Here is a 19198-nt window from a genome sequence, read left to right on the forward strand (position 1 = left end):
TCTTGGGCCCCATCTATGCTACTACTAGATAATACAGTGTAGCACTTGCATCAGCTGGGGCATCTAAACAATACACCTAGGTTAATGCATTTTAACCTGGGGTAAGCCTTTCACTCTAGCCTGACTCTCGGTAAAAAGAAAATAGCCACAAAAATCTGATTTTCCACGAATATCGGAATCTTTATGGGTGCTGAGACAATGGAGACTGCCATTGCAGATTGCCATGCATGATTCCAAATTGTGTCCCCAGTCATCCCAGACTCCTCAGGTTCAGGCAGCCTGGGGAGGTGGAACTGCAATGCTTCCCTACCCTTCCTATACCCTGTCCCTTCCCAAATTTGGATGGATTATGCCAATTTATAACAGAGCTTCATGCAGTCATGCCGGCCACATGACCTTGGAGGTGTCTACAGACAACGCCGGCTCCTCTGCTTAGAAATGGAGATGAGCACCACAACCTTGAGTCAGACAAGACTGGGGAAAACCTTTACCTTTACCTATGCTGATCAGGTACGTAAAATAGACGTGATACAGCCCATAACTCCGAAGCAAAGTTGGAGTCATTCCTTTCAATTAAATTATATTAACAACAAGATTTTACTATAATCAGAGCTTATGACTCCCCATCCCCCAAATCCCAAAATGCCTCAGATAACATGGGCATAAGTTCTGGTGGTTATTAATTTTTAAAACTTAGTAAAATAAATGTTTTAATCAGCTTAGCTCTATGAATATAAGCAAGTGTGCTAAGGTCTGACAAACTATTTTTAAATTATGCTGACATATGAGTTCATGTTTGCACATACTTTTCTGACAAATGGCTGTACATGTATTGAAATGTCTCACAATTTGTCCTTCAGTGACCACCAGCCCTTGACCCAGCTGTCAATGGGCATTAGAATGTGTCTCAGTGTGTTGTGGTGGAAGAGGGACAATTGTATCTGCAAGTGAAAAAGCTTTTATTTTTCACTGAGATAAGGGTTTCATTAGAACGACAAAACTTTATTCTACAGAAACTTAAGCATTTATGTACTCTGTCATAATTGCCTACAGATCCAGAAGCCCTGTGGAATCTATATAAATCCAAACGCTAGGGGCTATTTTAATTATTTCTTAATCTCTTTTCAGATTCTCCTAGAGCAAATGTATATTTTCCAAACCATAGCTTCAAGGTTGTTTTTCCACATTTTTCACAGAATATCATTTAGTAATATCCAAATGTAATTCCAATGGAGATTTATTATTTTTTGTTTACACACTTTCTTTAAAATGAATGTTTTAAATTTTGTTTTGTTTTTAATTTGTTCCCCTTAGCATGCTTTTTTTTAATAAAAAAATTCTCCAGATTAGTTTGCAACAATAAATACCCATCATGGTTAATCAGTGTAATACAGGGTTAGTCAAAATGCATAGGCCAATCTGCCATTCAATTGAATGGCAGATTGGCCTATGCATTTTGACTAACCCTGTATAATGAAATGAAGCAACAATGAAAAGGGTACTGTTCTGTTATGTAGGCAGAGGCCACTAGTGGGTGCTAGAGAGAGAAGGATAGTTCATTTTACGAGGAGGGGGAGTTGAAAGAGGAAAGCAATCCCCCCCCTTTTTTTGTACTGGTTATTCCCCCTCCCCCCTGCCTATATCATAAACTAGGGTAGTTTCTGTGATAACAATGCAATGTAAAAACCTGAAAGAAAATCTGTGTTTGATGCTCTACCCACTAGAAGCTGCCTTCCCAACTCCTTATGTTTCATCCTTGTTTCTGAAGTTCGTTTTTTGTTCTTCCCAGGACTCTATACATCCCACATAATAGAACTGACTGATCTATGGAATATGGAAGGCTAGATTATGGCCTTCAATTAGTTCCTTTTACTGTGTGTGGCTTTCTATAGAATGTTTCCCCAACTCATGGCCAGGAAGGATGTTGTAGTCTAATCTGGAAGGCACCATGTTAGAAAGGAATTACTGAAAAAAGGAAAAAGGACAGTCCTTTCATGAGTGTCTCCACTTTATACCAACAAGGTTTATCAGATAGAATCCAAAGAGTTTAAGAGGGTCCTAAAGGCCACTATTTCAAAAGTCCAGCTAGAGACATCCAGCAAAAGAGACCCTGTAATCCCAGAAGGTAAATTGTTCCGTTGTCAAACAGCTCTTACTGTCAAGAAGCTCCTTCTAATGTTCACTTGAATTCTTTCCTGCAGCATCATACTGCTAGTGCTAGGTCATGTTTATGTCATATCTTTGTCCAGCAACCTAAGTGGAACAGAGTTTCATATGAAAGGAAGTGGGATGTCTTGAGTTCAGTTGTTTAGATGGTTTGGAAAAGCGAGGACAACATTTTCAGGTCTGTCTTGAAATGAACTAGGAGCCAATATTAAAACTTCATGAAAGGCATTGTGTACATTCTAGCTGATTGCAAACTATAAGTAAGCTGCCAACCAGTTGAGATCCTCAGACAGGTTTTAAAGGTGGTCCAAAGCATAATACTTTATAGTACGTTCTGCTGGATGCAAATGAAGAATTTGTCTTATCTAGCTACTTACTATCTATCTATCTATCTATCTATCCAGTTTCTTTGAGTTATGTGATAATGCACTTCTTAATTATCTAGTAACTGTGATACAGCTAACAAGAGGTTAATTTACAACTTAGAGTAGCGGGCAGTTAGGTATGATCAGAGCAGATCATACTTAACTGCTAATCATGCTTTGTGTGTGTGTGATATCCCCCCAGGCGGCAGGATTTCCCGCCTTCAAGCTGGTCTGAACCGCAGCAGGGAGTTCCGCAGTTCCGGAGAGCCAAGTTGGGTCTGACTGATGGAATGTGCCCCAGCGAGCAGCTCAAGCCAAATGCAAGGCTTTCACTTTCCCCTCTCCCTCTCTTTGTAACAAAGCCCCTAATAAAACACTTAAGATTTGAAACTTTAAATCCTTTCCGCTTGATACTTTGTGTCCTTTACTGACTGGAACTTTCCTAACACAAAATAAACCTTTTTCTGAGCTTCAGGGAACCGTGAGCTCACCGGGGATGCCTTCCTGGCCTCCCTGGGCCCCCAAATCTGCGTTAGTTAAAACCGTGGATACGGAGGTTTTCCTAATGGGCCCCCTTATCCGCCAAAACAACAACATGGCGGATCGGCCCCGTTCAAATTTCATATTTTTCTGCATTAAATTCTAAGACTAACTGCCATCTTGGTTTTCTCATTTTGGACTCCTGCACCTGGGAAATAATTGTTTTTGTTTAAATATTAAATCTGGCCAAGTCAACAGCTGATTGTCAAATTTTCGCTGGCTTTTCCGGACCGCTGCATCCCGCTCGCTGCCGCTTGCTCCTGTATGGTCCCCGCCGCCGGGGACCCACCGCCGCTGCCCAAGGGGGAGCCTTGGGAGAGGAGGGTCAGGCAGGGAGGCCCGATCCTCGGTTGGGAGCACTAGTTTTTCCAAGGACAGAACAGTGGGACCCAGCTCCCCCTTCAGCTCCAGCTCCTGCTTCAAGGAAGAACCAATCTTCTGTTGGCCAGCCCGGACCATGGGCTGACCTCCACCTTCCAAGCCCCTTCGCCCGGACTTTGGGATTTCCAGTTTTCCTTTTTTATGAAATAAATAAAGATATTTTCTTACTGCAATGAACTGGGGCTGGGATGGATTGTGGGTTGTAAAAATATGAAATGCCTGTAAGTTGTGATGCCTATGCCTTATGATTACGATATATGTAACCCTTATGAATTCCTCTGGATCCTCACCCCCTTGACCCTCGACCCACAAAGAACCGGCGTGACCAGGAACTGCCTGAGGAAAGAGCCCCAGCCTCTTTCTCAATCACCCATTGATTGACTCATCAGCACGGACAATGCTACTGATCCCCAACCCTAGCCCTCGGAGCAAGGCCAGCGAAGGGAAGGGGGTCAGCAGAACCTCGGAAAAAGAGACTGATTAATTCACCCAGATATTGTTGACCCTCCGGGTGGTCCAATATCGATCTAGCCCATTCAAATCACTCGCCAGACCCATCAAGGACAGGAAAGCTCTTTGTTTACCAAATATCACCCTTTTCCCGCCCAAGACAAAGCCCGCATTCCAGCGGGCAGGAAATCCAAATCCCATCATCTCTCCCCATTGTCTACGGCCATCCCGCCCTCCTCGCTCCTGATTGGCCCAGGCTCGGAAGCGAGCGGAGGGCGCCCATTGGCCCTCCCGAGGCGCGGGAACGTTCTGATTGGCTGAAAACCGAGGCGGGCCGCCAAGCCTCCTCCCAGCTGTTCCAGCCTCAGCCAATCAGTGTCAAGCCGGCCGGCAAGGGGCGGCGGGAGTTTCAAACTGCTTTCTTTTGTCCTGTACTGTATAAAAATGCCTGAAATATTTGTATCTGTATGCTTGTAGAGGAACTATCCCTACAGTTGCATCCAACTCAGCTGAATTGCAAATAAACCTCGATTGCTGGACTTCTTCCGCCTCTGGTGAGCTGATTCCATATTAAAATATTCCTGCGCTCTTGGATTGGCTTCTGGAAAAATCTCACCAAGGTATCCAGGACTCTCTTTGGTGTAGTCCTAGGGCTCTCCTCTCCGGAGGGGCCCCCAAAGGAGCTCGATATCATGTGTGTGTGTGTGTGTGTGTGTAGATGCTAAAATGTTTGGAACTAAGTATTCAAAAGTATACGTAGTGGTAGGTCTATGTGTTGGCTCTATATCAAGACATCTGGGAGGTTGCTGCTTCCTGTCTAATAGAGTATTGGAGGTGAGTCCCCCATTACCATCTTGTACCTTTTGGGCTCCTGGAGCCCAAAGGTGCAGGATGGCACCCACCCCTCCTCCAAACCCCCAATATAAGGAAAGTAAAAAGTACTTGGGCACCATGAGTTCCCTTCTTGTGCCTTCCTGGATACAGGAGACCCATTTCTTTGCACCAGGAGGGTGCACGAAAGAAACTTATGGTAGCCAGGTATTTTTTTACTTTACTTTTAGGGGAAATTGGGGTGCTTTGGGGTGGCTGCATGCCATCCCAATTTTTATCAGGGTGGCATGTACACTCCCCCCCTCCCAGAAAGCCCAAGTATTTTGGGTGGAGTGGAAACTGAAATCTGCCCCAAAGTGGCTTTTCTAAACTCGCTTTGGTGCTGATTTTAGTTCTGTCTGGAAGCACCCTTAGATAAAGTATTTCCATGCTTTCTTTAATCTGAAGTCTGCTATGTACTGCTTGCTTCAGTTTTTGTCTTTCAACCTGACCTGAAAAAAATCTGGCAGTAGCAGATTCCATTTGACTAGGGTTACAGTAGGTACAAAATGTGGAGTAAATTAGAATAACTAGAACATTTTGTTCCTACAGCTACATTTTAATTCAAATTGCAAGCTTGTATTTTATATGTAATAATAGCTATGTTTATACAGTTTATGTAGTCTATTTTGTTTCTACCTTTAGAACAGCTTCATGTACTTCGAGGATTTGTTCGGCCACCCCATTTTCTTATTAAGTACCAATTGTAATAGCCAGCATTATAAAGGGAATTCTTGGTGACTGTTCAGTTTTAACTGACCTAGAGGATGAGGATTTATCTCTGTGGGCCTTAAATATTACACATTGCACATTGGTCTCAGTTGCACATTGGTCTCATACAATTCCTGTATGACTGGGACAAAAATCAGGATGCCCCAACCCATCAAGTCTCAATTTCATGTAGTCTATATTTAACCATGTTTCAAATTTAAGCACATTTTAACAGCATGTGTGGGATAATGTGAATAAAATATATTCATATAACCTTGGTTATGTGTGTGATGATGTGAATTAAAAATAATTAGGATGCCCTCCAGCCATTCCCCAGTGAATTTTGTGTGCTTCACTTGGCCTGTGTTTTAAGGTCAGACCATTCAAATCACAACATCCAAATTTGGTGAAAATCTATCCAGCTTCTTTTGCATCGCATGAAAACAAACATAGAAACGGGCAAAAAATGACATTATTTTATATCTCAGTTGGTCCATGTTGCTCTGCCTTCTTTCTGTACTAAACCTTTGTCTCCAGACTTCCAAATAAGGTGCTTCTGGTTTCATGTGAGATACACACACACGTCTGTGTGTTTTGCTGCCCCCCCCCCCCGGGTATCCTAATGCCTGTTATAGCATACCACAAAATTTAGTTACAAGTCCTAATATGTACTTTTTGGGATACACACATATATACTGGTGGTGGCTGGTGACTCCCATATCAGTGAGATGGTCGATCTGTTCATAGTTTTAGCCTGAATTTTAAAAGTAATATCTAGATTGCTAAACTTATTTTGGGGATGGAACCTAGCCTCCAGGACAACACTTTAATGTCCACACTAAAATTCAAAGCAGATTCACTGCTCCACAAACATATTTGTTATATTAGCAAGGAATTTACTTTAAACACTTCATGAGCAGAAGAGCTATGACACATGGGCCAACATATGTAGAACAGAGCCTGAGTCCCCTCGGGGAGATAGGGTGGAATACAAATAAAGTTATTTAAATAGTTCATGGTCAACCTGTTGTGGAATTCAGCTTCTCCTTTGAAGCAAGGAGACAGGCAGATTACAGTTTTTCAGTTTTAACAGTTTATTTCTGCTGAAATGTGGCAGTCCAGCTGAGCTGGAACAAACAGAAACTGCGATCCTCTTCCTCAGTCAGCATGTAAGTTTTATAGCATTCTATAGTGCATATACACACAGACTACATTATCATCAGCATACTGGAGTTCCTTACAAGCCACTCAAAATCACCTTTGCAGAAGCATACAAGAAACTCGTCCTCTCATTGAAAAATGAGAAAACCAAAGTGCTCTTCTGGCAGTCACCAGCCAATCCTCCTGCAATGCCAGAAATACAGCTTAATGGTGTATCATTAGAAAATGTTGACCATTTCCGCTACCTTAGCAGCCACCTCTCTGCAAAAGTCAACATTGACACTGAAATGCAACACTGCCTGAACTCTGTGAGTACAGTATTTTTTTGAACAAAGCACTGAATTTACACTGCTTCACACCACAGAGCCCTAACTGACTCTGCCCTCTTCTCAGGGTCTCTTCCTCCTGACTAAACTACTTTTCCAGAGTCCTATCTGACTCTGCTCCTCCTCTCAGGGTCTCATTCTCCTGACAAAACTATTTTTCCAGAGTCCTATCTGACTCTGCTCCTCCTCTCAGGGTCTCCATGGCAACCTATCTCTCACAGCTAGGCCATGGCAATGTAAAACACAAATACAGATTCAAACACATTATAATAAACACTTTATAATAAACATTTCTCTACACCTTCCCCCCCAGAAAAAATATTTTTGGACCATTCTCAATCCTAGAATGGCAAAAATAATTCCACATATTATCCAACAATATATACATATACAACAATTCTGAAAGGGAAACATATTATGGTTAAGTACATTTCAATTACACATACATACAAACCTTTAACCTATGGAATCCTAGATAAGGCGTCCGCAACTATGTTTCGTTTACCTGAAACATGTTTAATTTCAAATATAAAATCCTGTAAACATAAACTCCATCTTAACAATTTGTTATTCGTACCTTTCACATTATCTAACCATTTGGCTTCTGTACCAACACTATAGGTGAAGCCAAAGAGCTAACTGATGGAGCAATAATACCTAGGTCCAACATTTTTTTAATCTCCTTTTCAATACATTCATTAATTCTCCCCGTGACCCTGTAGGGTGGAGATACTATAGGAGTGGCATCACCGGTGTTTATTTGATGCTGGACTCCTTGGACCTTTCCTGGCAAATCCGAAAATATGTCTCTATATTTACTTAAAACTTCTACAACCTCTCTACGCTGTGGTTGGGACAATTCTATGTTCATATCTACCCGATCTAAATTTTTGTACTGTTCACGATCACCCTCCCAAAAAGAAAAGGGACCGGATTCCTCTTCCGAAACAACAAAACATACATTCGCAGATCTTACAACATAAGGCTTTAACATGTTTACATGGACTCTTCTTTCTACATTGGAATGTTCATCAAAAATATCATAGTTTATCTGGTTGTGCTTTCTGATGATCTTCCAGGGTCCAGACCAATCCAATTGAAGTTTGTTGGTTTTGTTGGGAGATAAAAATAAAACTTCATCTCCGATGTTGAAGATCTTTGGTTTAGCAGTAGAATCATAATAGTCTTTTTGTCTCTGCTGAGCCGCAAGTAAATGTTCTTGAGCAATGTCTCTAGCTAGCTGCATTGTTGCTTGAAGATCCTTTAAATACTCTGACACTGGAACTGGATCTGTCGCCGGACTTTCTTCCCAATATTCTCTTATCAGATCCAATGGACCACGAGCTTTCCTTCCATATAGTAATTCAAATGGACTGTAGCCAGTACTGACATGAGGGACGGTCCTGTAGGCGAATAACAGTTGTTGCAATTTGACGTCCCAGTCGTATGGCTTCTCTTGACTGTAAGACTTTATCATTTTGACTAAAGTCTTGTTCATATTTTCAACTAGTCCATTTGTCTGTGGATGATAAGCTGTTGAAGTCAGGTGTCTAATACCACATAACTCCAGCAATTTTGACATAAGTCTGGAAGTAAACTGGGTTCCCAAATCCGAAACCAATTCTCTAGGATAACCAGTTCTTCCCCAAATGGATAACAGGGCATTTGCAATTGTTGTTGTCTCGATGTTAGTCAGAGCTACAGCCTCTGGATATCTTGTGGCGTAGTCAATCATGGTTAAAATGTATCGGTAACCACGTCTGCTTGGTTTACAAAGAGGCCCCACTATGTCAATGCCTACTCTGTAAAATGGTTCTCCAATTATTGGCATAGGGATCATAGGAGCTTTAACTTTATCCCTTCCAGTACTCAATCTCTGGCAGATGTCACAAGACTGGCAAAACTCTTTGATCCTCTGGAACATGCCAGGCCAATAAAAGTTCTTAGTGATTCTCTTCGTGGTTTTCCTCACACCCAAATGTCCACCTTGAGGGTTTTCGTGTGCCACCCTCATCAGCTGTTCTCTAAAACTTTGAGGCACTACAATTTGACTCCATGTCACTGATCCTTCCGTCGAGTTCACACTTCTGGTTTCTCTATATAAGACACCATTCTTTAACACAAACTCGGAGGGCTGTTCTTTTGCCGATACTGTGGGGTTTTGAGCTAAAGCGAATAGAGGTTTAAGAGAAACATCGGCTCCTTGTTCCTGCCGAATCTCTTCAACTCCTCCCGTCCTCTTAACAAGCTCAGCAACTGTAGCACTGGATTCCGGACTCTCATCCCCATCTTGTTGTATGGCAAAACACATTGCTTTTTGTTCAGGGCTTTCGTTGTTACATTCTTTCTCCTCACACGCCACCCTCCAGCTTTCAATCTTCTTGGCCAAATCATTTCCAATTAAACATTTGTATGGTATGTCAGGACTGACTGCAAAATCCCACATACCCTTCCATCCTTCATATTCTATTGGCAAAGTCACCACTGCCGTTGGTATCGCAGGTCCTAAACCTTTTAATCTTATTTCAGAGGTTGGCTGCTGAAATTTCTGAGGTATTATTTCGGGGTGCACTATACACACTTCGGAGCCTGTATCTCTAAGTCCTTTCCTGTCTTTGTTATCAATAGAAATGGTTTCTAAGTAATCCTTAGATGGGCTGCCTGACAAGATGAACAAACATTGTTTCTCTTGAGGCTCTGAGCCTGAACTCTCCTTTGAAACAGTATCTGGTTCTGACTTTGGTGTTTCTTTCACTTTATTCACAAAGAGGGTTGTTTTCTCTTTCCTTAACAGGGGACATTGATATTTTATATGGTCCAATTTTCCACATTGAAAGCACCGTCTTTTTACCTCAGGAGCAGTTTGTCTTGTTACACTCTGCCTCCTATAGATGGTGTTTTCTAAGTCAGAGCCCTTTTCTTGCTGTGGGCATGTTTGTTGTGAATAAAATGGCTGCCTGTTTGTTCTTTTGTCACTTGGTGGATCTTCCCTTTTGAATCCTTCTTTTAAGGTTGTTATTTGATCTGCCATAACCGCTGCCTCTACAATAGTGGATGGCTTGCGATCTTGAATCACCCAGCGAATATCATAAGGCACTAATTGAAAAAACTGTTCCAGCTTTAAAAGTTCCCTCAGCTGTTGATAATCTTCCACCTCAGACGTCCTTATCCAACTATCGAACAGTTGAGACAATCTAGAGGCCACCTGAGCAAAACTTTGTGTTTTATCTTTCTTTAATGTCCTGAACTTAAATCTGTAATATTCAGGAGTCAATCTAAACTCTTGTTGAATCTGTTTCTTAAACAGATCATAGTCTCCATAAGACTCCTCAGGCATCTGTCCATAAATCTGCAAAAGTTTCCCACTTATCTGAGGCCTAAGGTATGTCATCCATTTTTCCTTAGCCACCCCAAAATCTCGACAACATCTCTCAAAAGATATTAGGAATTTCTCTGGACAATCGTCCTTGGTAAATTTTGGGAATTTCTTTGTCAAATCTGGGGTATCCACTCCAGATCTCCCTTCCTGGACATCACTGGATGTTTGAGACAAAGCTAATCTTTGCTTCTGCAGCTCAAACTCCATTCTCTTCAATTCTAACTCCTGTTCTCTCTCTCTTTGTCTTTCTTCCATCTCCAGTTCTCTCTCTCTTTGTTTTGCCTCCATCTCCAGTTCTCTCTCTCTTTGTCTTTCTTTTGCCTCTATTTCCAATCGTTTCATCTCTAGTTTGTACTTATAAGCCATTTCTGACATAGGCACTGGCTCTGTCTCTGCCTCAGAGCCCGAACTTTCTTCTTGGTCTCCCTCTCTTTCCTCAGCAAGCTTTCTTTGCCGCCTGGTAGCCATGTTTCAACAACTTTTACCTCACAACTTATTCTTAAATTAAACTTAAGGCACTCGATCAGTTGTTACACGAATCCCGTCGTCTGCCACCAAAAAAATGTAAAGAAGTCTCAATCCCACTGAATGCCACAAAAAAAATGTAAAGACGTATCAATGCCACCAATAAAAAGTAAAGTCGTGCGTTAATCCCACCAAATGGGATCACCAAAAAATGTAAGGAAGTTCCTAGACTGCTATTAAATTAAACTGCCACCAATATGTTTAGAGACGCTGGTATTAAAGTCTCTGTTTATCCCTATTTGCGTTGTGAGGTAACTTTGGTAGAGTGGAATGCACCGAACATAAAATCAATGGAGGAGGCAGGTTTAAAATACAAAGAGAACAAGTTTATTATTAACAAAGCGTAATTGTTGCAATATTGAGATGTTGAACTTGGCACATGCTTGATGGTTACAATATGGCTTGGTTGAGATACATTCAGGCTTCTGATGTTACAATCTTATAAACTTCTTCAGTGAAGTGCTTTATTATTTCAGTGTTCCATGTTGTGAATATTCACACTGTTTGTCCTATACCGGATCAAACCACTGATCTCCAGTCTTCCACTACTGGCGATCCTAAAACCCCCTCTGTTAGATTCTTTTTAACTCAAGCAATCTAACGAGGTTTTACCTTCAGCTCCCTTGCTGAAGAAATATTCACAAATACCAAGAACTAACTGAATCTATACTGCTTCACACCACAGAGCCCTAACTGACTCTGCTCCTCCTCTCAGGGTCTCATCCTCCTGACTGAAACTTAACTGTCACTTTCAAACCTTTTTCCCTTTAAGCTCCGCCCACCTCCTCTTTTGCCTTGTCACCATGGCAACCTATCTTTCACAGCTAGGCCATGGCAACCAATGTAATACATAAATACAGATTCAAACACATTATAAATAACACTTTATAATAAACATATCTCTACAGCACCGAATATTTAAGGATCAGGACATCCGTAGTGATACCAAGGTGCTTATTTATAAAGCTATTGTCCTCCCAACCCTGCTATAGGCCTGTGAAATGTAGACTGTCTAGAGACATCACACTCAACTCCTGGAACAATTCCATCAGCGTTGCTGCTGAAAAATCCTGCAAATCTCTTGGGAAGTCAGGAAATCAAATGTCAGCATGTTGAAAGAAACAAAGACCACGAGCATTGAAGTGATGCTCCTATGCCATCAACTCCACTGGACTGGCCACATTGTCCGAATGGCCAATCACCATCTCTCACAGCAGTTACTCTACTCTAAACTCAAGAATGGGAAACAGAATGTTGGTGGACAGGAAAAGAGATTTAAAGATGGGCTTAAAGCCAACCTTAAAAACTGTGGCATAGACACTGAGAACTCTGAGCACTCTAACTGGAGGTCAGCTGTGACCAGCACCAGCATTGTAGCCAGAAAAAAATGGGGGGGGGGGGGGGCGGGGGTTTGAAATTTTTTTTAGTGAATCATGAAGCATAGTTCAATAACACAAAATAATTTAAATAGTATGGTTCTTTCTATATTTTATATTGACTTAATTAAATCATTTTAATTTTTGCTTCTCATAGATTTAGCATGGGGATTTGGTTAATCAGTTAAAATTTATGAGTAAACCAGGTTTTTTAACCTGAAAATTTGGGGGGGGGGGGTTGAACTCCTACACCCCCCCCCCGCCCGGCCCGGCTACAGCCCTGACCAGCAGTGCTGCAGAATTCAAAGAGGCACAAATGGAGGTCAAAAGGGAGAAAAAATCCAAGAGGAAGGCATGTCAACCCAACCCGGACCAGGAATGCCTTCCACCTGGAAACCAATGCCTTTACTACGGAAAACATGCGGATCAAGAATAGGTCTCCACAGCCACCTATGTACAGTATCCAGCACCAAGACACTACACTTGCAGGGCCATCGTCCTTGTGCTATGAGGGATCGCCAAAGTAGTAAGTGCATATGTGACTGGCTATACAAGTCTATCAAAGTTTCTATTTCCTTTGAATTACCTGATTTATAAGAAATCGCATTAGCTATTATATACGCAAGCACACTTACATTCTTTGTAGCACTGCCCTTTAGCAAGCAGTTTGCCACTCCCACACTATTGAGCAAAGCCATGTAGGAAGAAAAAAACTTATTTCTTTATGCTTCTCCATTAAACCCATTTGGAGGAGCCTGTCAATTTCTCTCCAAGCATGGAGTTTCTGCCATCTTATTTAGTTTCACTCTGAGACATCAATGTTTCAAGAGAATGAAAAATGAAATCTCAAAATGCTTTTGAAACCTATACAAACTTGAGAGTTCCCCTCCTAGGTGCTGAATGACTGCAGTTCATAAGCGAAGGACAATGTAACCGCTTATTGGGACTAAATTTGCATCACTCTTTTCCCTCCCTTCATGTCCTGATCCCTTGATATGTAGCAGGAGTGGTGTCAAGATAATTTTTAGGGTATAAATTTGAAGCAACATGCTAATCCAAAACATAAAAATAAGCATAAAAATAAACGGCCGTAGCTATTAATTTTCATTCTCTCATCTTGAATGCCAACATATTTACATCTCCTTAACTTGCCGTTGTTCCCTCAATTGAATTTAACTATTATTACAGGAAATTACTGACATGCAGTATTCTGCCTGTAATCTAGTCTTAGATCTCCTGTTTCCTAATTACTTATTGATGTCTGCCCATCTTTACATAAGGTCACTTTTTCCATTGGCTATTTTACAAAGCCAATGTGATCCCCTTTCTGTAATATCATGGATTGTAGGCAGTGTGCAGAAAATAAAGAATGTTCAAGGAAATATTATAGCCTGTCAGAAATAATAAAGACTGTTAAAGATTTCAGCAGTAAGACAATTTCTTTGCACTGGTAGGACAAACATATTCCCTAATGGACCAGTGGGCCATTACCAATCAGGCTGATGCTTCAAGTAGTGTGAAGTAACAGTCAAGCTGAGAAGAAAGGAGATCTCAAGCCAATGAACCCATTTTTGAAAGGTGGTAGACCAAGTATTGCACAGGGAATTAATGCAGCTGTGAAGCAGGCCTCTGTGTTTGAGAGAATCATATTTTAATGTATAACCATTGCTCTCTTGACAACAAGTACAAAAGCTAGGCCAACTGGAATTTAGAAGGTTTTCAAAGGAAATACTGAGATGGGTTAGGAAACATTCCAAGCCAAGTATATGAAATCAATGCCTAGGCAAATGGTATACAACACCCTCTCCACCCAGTAGTGGTTTCTGAAATCAGTCTATTTCTTTTAGAGCAGACAGATCAGCACTGTTTTCTACAGAAGGATATGCAGGGTGGAACTTTAGAATTGTAGGATACAGAAATAGACATTCTGGTCCATCACCAAATTTCAACTTATTTTTACTGATGGATTTTGAAAAACAGATGTTACAGAGGGAACCTTGATTGAATGACCGCTACTTTGCCCTGCTTTAAACTGTTAGTCCAGAAATATCGACATTCTCAACCTGATGGGTTTGAGATGTTATTGTTTAAAAATCAGTGTTTAAAAAGAGTACATTTCTCTGTAAGCAACCATATGTATTAAATGTTTGTCAGGATACAATACAATTGAGTTGTTTTTAATTTGGACATAGAGTGCAGAAGACCTGGAGTATATGGAAAATGAAACAATACTTGGGTATCATTCATATACTAAGAGTCCCATGCAATGGTCTAGGGATACTGTTGCCTTGAAGTGTCCTTTTATGCTGGAGAAGTGCATGCCTGATTAAATGTACAAATCTTTCTCAAAGATGCAGTAACTTCCAGGGGTTCAGGCACAAGTCTCTTCTGCTGACATAAATGTGCTTCTGTCAGTAGAGCTGGCTTTCTGCTGGAAGAATCATCTGCCAAATATCAGATCTTATAGTTCTGCCAACAGAATAATTTGTCTACTGGAAAAGAACTGTGATCAGAAGAGCTGGAGTGAGGAAAAGAAGAGCCGGAGGAAGGGAGTAGCCACGTTATGTCATACTCTCCAAGCCAGGGTGCATCTACATGGTAGAATGAATGTTGTTTGACAGCACTTTAACTGCCATGGCTGAAAGCTTTGAAATCATGGGAGCTGTAGTTTTTAATATTCTCTGTCTCACCAAATTACAAATCCCAACATTTCACAGCATTACACATCATGGAAGTTATTGTTGTGTCAAACTGCATTCATTTTTACAGTGCAGAGCCAGCCCCAGTAACACAGCTACATTTCTGGAACAATGTTAGGCCAAGCTGAAGATCATCCTTAGTATTCCCTAACATTCCTAGGTATGAACAGAGCATAACTTGAATTGGGCTTGTGTCTGCTCAGCTAGTTCCTAGCCATACTGGGCAGTCTGAAATATGCTATAAGGATAATTTCTTTACTTGTTGGATTCTTCTACGTACAAAAGCCTGCTGAAACTTAAAATAAATTTTAGAAAATAATGATTCATGCTCTGAGCACTGTCACAATAGGATTTTTTTAAAAGACACAGACACACAAATGCTAATTTTATAAGCTTTCCCCATCATCAGATCCTAGTTGTATTCATGCTGTTCTTTTGTGATCTATGAGCTGATTGGAGGGGATAGATCATTTTTTCCAGGTTCAGTTTGACCTTTCCACTTATAAACTGAAGATAGGACAAACAAATCTTGGTATGTTTGACTAAATATACTCGAATGGCTCAAGGCAATGGATATATTCAAACCCAAATATATTACCCTTACGACTAAAGTTATTAGCTAAATCCATCTGCAATGTTCTCCCACAACATTAAAAAAACCTTTCCACATATATTATGTGTACAATATTTGTTTCTTTTCCTTTCATTGCTGTATTAACCAGTCTAACCAACTTCCTTCTGATGGAAAATAGGGCTCCAGTGCTTGAAAAGTTATAATTACTGTCTTCTTTTCTGGAAATATGCAGAAGCCTCAAGTTGACAAGTATCTTGACTAGTATTTTCAGGATTTGAGGTCAAGCCTTCAGAAACCAACAAAACATTTTTTCAGTTCACATATTTTTTGGTCCAAACCATAAACTATTTGAAAAGTACACATGTGAGTCAATTGTATTACCAATTTTCTCCTCTTACTATCCTCGACATTAAATGGGACCATTGGCTGAAAGTCTATGAAATACAAACTCTAACATTAAATTCTGGAAGATGAACTCATTTTGTGAAATTTGAGAAGTTTATGTTTCAGTGAAGGTTCCACGGACTAAATCACATTGTTTACTTCATCTGGACTGGATCCATCCAGTGCAAAGGGTCAAGCTGTTCATTTCATCTGGTGTGGACTTGTTCAATCCAAGCTTCAAGTCGTTTCCAACTTAAGGCGAAGAAGGGAAACCTGTCATGGGATTTTCTTGGTGAGATTTGCTCAGAGAGGATACACCTTTGCCTTCTTCTGAATCTAAGGGAGCATGACATGCTCAAGTTTCTAGGAGAACTGAACCCTGGTTTCTAGAGTCATAGTCTAATGCTCAAGCACTACACCATGCTGGTTGCAAAGACTAAGCAGCGTGAAGTTGATTAAAGCAGAACTTCTTTCTATATATACCTAACTAGGGGACTGAAGTATGTAAGAAGGGTCCTATTCTCTGTCCCCCAATTAGACAATACATTGTGAGAGGACGTGGGAGGTGGACTTCTTTCCTGTGTTGCCCTGGTTACATAACACTCTCCCCTTAGAAGCCCGAGTACTGTCAACACTTGTTTAATTCTAGCACCAAATAAGAACATCACTTTTTATGAAAGCTTTTAGAACCTAATTGTATCCCCGCCTGCACTATGCTGTTAAAACTATTTTCCTTGATCTGACCTGTCTTGTTTTATTTTGTCAATGTGTTTAATGTTCTTTCTGACTTTTTATATTGTTTACAATCACTAAACTGATTTTTATTGCAGACCACCATCGGATTGTACAATCTAGGTATGTGCTGTATGCCTTCAAGTTATTTTTGATTTATGCGGACCTAAGGCAACCCTATCATGGGATTTTCTTGGCAGAATTTGTTCAGAGGCTTTTGCCTTTTTTCATCTACACAGCCATAAAATGCAGTTTGAAATGGCATTATATGACTCTACACTGACCATATAATGTAATTTCAAACTGTATTATATGGCAGTGTAGATGAGACCAGAGATTAACAGAAGGTCACTTGACCAAAGGCATCCAGTGAGTTTCCATGCCTGAGTAGTGATATGAGTCCTTGTGTCCTAAATCACTCTCCAACATTCAAATCATTATTCCACACTGGCTCTATTTTAATCAATAAGCTTATTCTTTTTCATTTTACAAGAAGCAAGAAAGGAAGCCTCTATATTTTTCCTGAAAATTCAGTTCCATACCGCAAACTGTTGAGGAAAACCGTCAAATGTATAGCTACAAAACTTTTAAATACAAAGTTTTATGCAGGGGTTCCACATGTCAAAAGGCCCTTCCTAAGGCCAAGTATGACGGTGACTCAATCTGTATCCATGCCTGCTTCAGACTTTCTCAGGGTATTTTAGCAAGGTTTCTGTTGGTTTTGTCTATCCTCAGAGCCCCGGGCAGATGGTGCGCACAAGCAAAAACCTGTTGAGGTTCTGAACCATAATCCAGTCTGTTTCAAAGGAAGTAATTTGATTTAATCCTACACTTTTTGTGCAAGAAATAAAGACATGTTAACCAAAATGGGATTAAAGTGGACACTTTGATGTAGAAATGGATATGGCTATCTGAAATGTTGCCCAATGTTTGGACTGAGTTTTCATCGGTAGTGCTGCTTTACTTTTGATTGTTAAGAAAATTAGTCATTTGCTTTGATCAACCACTAAAAACTTCAAGCAGGTTAGAGCAGAACTTAAAATATTTCTTAAAATATCCACATTTAGCAAATTTTGGAGTTTATCACATGAAGCTGGCAAATCACAATTACAGTAGGACAACAGCATCTTTGCCTTGGACTGAACACATTATGTCACTCCTTTCCCAGGTTCTCTGGGTTGGAGGCCATCTGAAAGAGTTTGTTCCATTTGCAAAAGGAGATCAATAACATATTATCTGCATCTGTAAAAGGAACAACTTCCAACAGTTTCTTTGGATAGCAGTGGAAAAGGAGTGACATCATGTGATAAGTCCAAGAAAGATGCTGTTGTCCTGCTGTTGTTATGAATTACCTGCCTCTTGTGATAAACCGTTAGAAAACAACACAAATTATGTGGTATGATCAGTTGATGACATATACAGGCAGCATAGCAGAATGAACACAGAGCCATGCATCACCAAGGCATCATATAACACAATTACAGATAACTTGATAGTCATTACAGTATTGGTATGTTTCCATTTACTTCAACAGTGTGGTTGCTGTGAGTCAACAGGCTGGTGTGTTAAAGTCCCTGAAAATTTCAGCCAAAATTGTGGGATTTGTAGAGTGAAGGTGTCTTAAAGCCTACAAATCCACAATTGCAAAGGTTGCAGTCATGGCAATTAAAGTGGAATCAATTGTCTAATGCAGTGTTTCTCAACATTTTGTCCTCCAGATATTTTGGGCTTCAGCTCCCACAATTCGTAACAACTGGTAAGCTGGCTGGGACTTCTAGGAGTTGAAGTCTAAAACACCTGGAGGACTAAAGGCTGATAGCCATTGGAAAGTACAAATGGGTCTCATGCCACAATGCTGATAAAAGAACTGGGAGCACAATTCTCCTCAGTGGCACATCTGATCTATTCTGAAAAATTTGTTTTAGTTGTATCCTTGATGTATTTTAATAAGGATAAGTTATGAATTGAGGCCATAGTGGCATTGTATGTTAAACCATTGAGTTGCTCAATTTGTTGACCGAAAGGTTGGTGGTTCAAATCCATGGGATGGGGTGAGCTCCCGTTGATAGCCCCAGCTTCTGGCAACCCAGCAGTTCAAAAATATGCAAATGTGAGTAGATAAGTAGGTAGGAAGGTAATGGCGCTCCATGTAGTCATACCAGCCACATGACTTAGGAGGTGTCTATGGCCAATGCCGGCTCTTTGGCTTAGAAATGGAGATGAGCACCACCTCCCAGTCAGAATTGACTAGATTTAATGTGAGGGTAAACCTTTACCTTTACTTAAGTTATGAATAGGATTGGTAGGGTTTGCAATACATACAACAGGACCACGATATCCACAGGGGATATATTCCAGTACCCCACCACCACCACCACCACCACTACCACTGCAGATGCCTAAAAACTGCAGATAATAATGGACCATATATTTGGGCTTTGAGCATAACATGGAATAGCTGGAGGACCTAGACAGGCCCACAAACATTTACAGGAAGAATATTTCTTGGTGCATGGGTAACTGAAACCAAGGATATTAAATCCATGATGAAGGGGTTAA

Source organism: Anolis sagrei, chromosome 3 (genome assembly GCF_037176765.1).
Source record: "Anolis sagrei isolate rAnoSag1 chromosome 3, rAnoSag1.mat, whole genome shotgun sequence".
Classification (NCBI taxonomy): Eukaryota; Metazoa; Chordata; class Lepidosauria; order Squamata; family Dactyloidae; genus Anolis; species Anolis sagrei.